The sequence below is a fragment of the Ictidomys tridecemlineatus genome, chromosome 10, assembly GCF_052094955.1.
Source record: "Ictidomys tridecemlineatus isolate mIctTri1 chromosome 10, mIctTri1.hap1, whole genome shotgun sequence".
Lineage (NCBI taxonomy): Eukaryota > Metazoa > Chordata > Mammalia > Rodentia > Sciuridae > Ictidomys > Ictidomys tridecemlineatus.
The window spans coordinates 46,872,139-46,875,555 of record NC_135486.1 but is presented as its reverse complement, the minus strand read 5'-3'; the positions used below and the strand labels follow the sequence as shown (position 1 = coordinate 46,875,555).

General features: G+C 41.1%; 1 pseudogene; it reads right to left on the bottom strand.

Moving 5' to 3' along the window:
- Positions 1–2,098: 2,098 nt before the first annotated feature.
- On the bottom strand, positions 2,099–3,007 carry LOC120887642 (UMP-CMP kinase pseudogene; annotated as a pseudogene).
- Between the last annotated feature and the right edge of the window lie 410 nt (positions 3,008–3,417).

Genomic DNA, 3,417 nt, shown 5'->3' with positions numbered 1-3,417 from the left:
TGTATCAGTTGCCTTGGTAATAATTCCTCTGTATATAGAGTTTGCCTGCTGCTATATGATGTACTTCCTTAATGGATTAGCATTGGGGCAAACGTTCCCTGTGTGTATCCTATTGTGCCACGTGAAATAAAGTTGCACTATATGCAAAGAACACAAATGTTTTGATATATGCTCCTTGATTTAATGAAAATGTTTTTCTCATCTTGGTCAATAATTCTGAACCCTCAGATGCAATCAGGGAAGGTGGCAAGGGTCGGAGCAAGAAAATCTAACCTGTCAGTAGCTTTTCCTTTTATATTTTCAAACAGCCCCTCCCCCTTCTTATAGGCTTACAGGAAGAACTACAAACATATGGGTTGTGCATTTGTACTCCTTAGTACTTACTGTAGTCTAAGGAAAGGTAGTTTTAATGATACCAGTGAAACACTGGTAAACTAATAAATGAACAATTGGTCTAGCATTACTTGTAAAGCAGTGACATGAATGAGTGAGTCTTGGGCCGTGTGTATACTAGGCCTTAGTTGATGAGTGAAAAGAATAGAAATACCTCTTCTCCACCTCACCCTCTGTATTATTTAGCTTTCCACCACTAGAACAAATTCACTGGGATAATCAACTTATACAGAGAAAAGGATTACTTTGGAACTATCAATTTATGATTGGTTAGCCCTGTTGATTTAGGTTTGTGGTAAGAGTATATATATATAGTATATAGAGCAGAACTGCTTATGTCAGGAGCCAAGAAGGAAAAAAGAGGAAACAGAAGAAGCTGGGGTCCTTCCATCCCCTTCAAGGGCATGTCCCCAGTGCCAATGCACCTCATCTTAAAGGTTTTACCACCTCCAAATAGCAAAACCCTGGGGACAGATCCTTCAACTCAGGGACCTTTGGGATATACTTGTCCAGACCACAGCACCCCGCTCAATCTCCTCCACCACCTGCCACCATGTTGGATATAAAAGTAAGGGAAAGGGAGCTGGGATTGTGGCTCAGGGGCAGAGCGCTCAGAGGCAGAGTGTCTATAAAAGCCATCAGATGGCTGCTCCGTTCACAGCAACCCCATTTTCTCCAGTGTTTGTGGAGCAGGGAGCTGAGCTCTGTGTGGAGGGAGAAAGGAAGGTGGCATCTAACGCCTAGCCAGTGTGAGGCACTGGGTTCAATTCTTAGCACCACATATAAATAAATCAAATAAAGGTCCATTAACAACTAAACATTTTAAAAACTAAATAAATAAAAGTAAGGGAAAGATCAAACCGTACCTGCCCAGAAGCATTACTCTCCATCATCATCAAAAATCTCTTTGCTGGCATTAGTTGGTTGGAAGTAGCTCAAATGGTTGTAAAACCACTCAGTAGATCAGAACATTCTTTTTATACGGTAGTATAATTTGGGACGGTTCTGAGGTAACCTGTTCTCATCCTGTGAGCTTCAGCTGATGAAAGGTTTCAATCCATGCAGCAGTGGTTGCTGCCCACAGAGGCCAACTTGGACTTTGGATTTCCAGTCCTTTTCTCACATCCGTTGGTCAAAAGGTTGTTGGGATGATTATTTAACTTAACCAAGGTGAATCTCTAAAGTAGTTTCCCAGGGTTTTTCACTGTGCGGGTTTGATTCAGCGTACTTTGAAAGGCCCCAGGGGGACTATGATATTCATCCCGCGTTAGAGACAATGAACTGCCAGGAAGATATCATCTGTCTTCGGTAAGAAGTGACCCAGGACAAAGCCAACCAGAACCGTGAGTGAGTTAGCATCGTCTGGAGCTGATGGGGTGACTATAGCAGTGGACAGGACAATGATGAGAAGACTAAAGTTACTTAACCTCATGTACCTTAGTCTTCACATCCATAAGAGGGTCATAGTCTTAGTACCTACCTCATGGAATTGCCATGGGCATTAAATGGATCAATCCATGTGATGCACATAGGACGGTACTTGAATTATTATTATTATTTTTTTTACTTTGACTTACTGTGTATTTTCTAGTCATTAATTGAGATGTAAATTTGAAAATTAAAATTGTCTTTAAAAAGGGGGTTGCAATAGCCGCTATCAAAGCAATATTAAAGCTTGATTTCAAGGATGCTTTCAGCGTTAGAGTCAGTCTTCTTTGTCAAAAATCTTCACCACTTCATCAAAAACTTCAGCAACAGATTTAGAAGCATCTATTTTCTTGACTTTCCACATTTTCTCATAAAAGTCAATAATTGGCTTTGTTGTCATCACTCCTACCCCTACTTTTCCCACACAAGACATCGTTCAATACAGATCTCAGTGTTACTGTCAAACAACAGAACAGAAGACACATCTGCCTTCCCACCCATGGTCTTGTTCTAACCTTGAAGAATTGTCTTGATTTCTTGGAAATCCATCAATCAAGAACTTATTCTTCTCCGCATTGGTAGCCATTGCTTACTTACTTCATTTCCCTCTTTAATAAACTGATGGTTAGCACCATCTTTCCATCTTTAATGTACTTTTCAGTGAGTTCACCATACTGTGAATCTGGGCTCTTCCTTTCATCATGGAGAAGTTCTCCTGCAGAGAGGTGGGAGTGTAGCCATGTTTCTCAGCATGGGGCCTTCTCCTTGCCCACTTGTGAGATGCATCTGGTCCCCAAAATGCAAGGAAAAGGGGGCACAGGAATAAGCACCTTGGGCGGCTCCTTGAATATTCTTGATAAATTGTCAACTGCTCTCATCTTTATTTGATTCTAAAGCTGCCTAAGAGAAACTGGAGAATTCAGCAAGACTATTGAATAGGACAAGTCTGAAAGGGCCTGGAGAAAGCACAGTCCAGAGAGAAGCAGGACACTCTCCTGTGGTCCGTCTTTAAAGGTTAGTATTTTGTTATTTTACTTTAAAAGAATGAATTTAAGGGAGGATCATTTAATATTTATAACTTAACAATTTGTGTCATCCCAAGGAACCACCATTTAGCCAAAGGAGAAAAGGAAAATATCTTACCAGTAATTCGGATTTTTACTAAGAAGCTTTTAGCTTCACACATATTCTTAATAGAAACTGCAAATATTCTCTGACTTAAAACTCAGGTTAGGGCAGTGCTGTGGTAGAACATGGTTTTTCTCCCTGGGGGTTCATGTGTGAGAGCCTCGTCCTCAGTGTGGTGGTGTTAAGGTGGTGGGATTTTAGGATGTTGGGTGAGATGGTTAGGTCTCCGTCCTTGGAAGGGACTAGGGTACTTCTCATGGCTTCTCAGTTAGTTCCTGAGAGAGCGAGTTATTATAAAACAGTGAGGCTGCTGGGCTTGGAGGTATGGCTCAGTGGCATGTACATTTTGATTCCCCACCACTGTAATTTTTTTTTTAAAGTAAAGAAACAAAATTAAAACGTAAGGCTGACCCCGGAATCTCTCTGACTTTTCACATCATGCTCTGTGATCTCTCCCTCTCTCACATG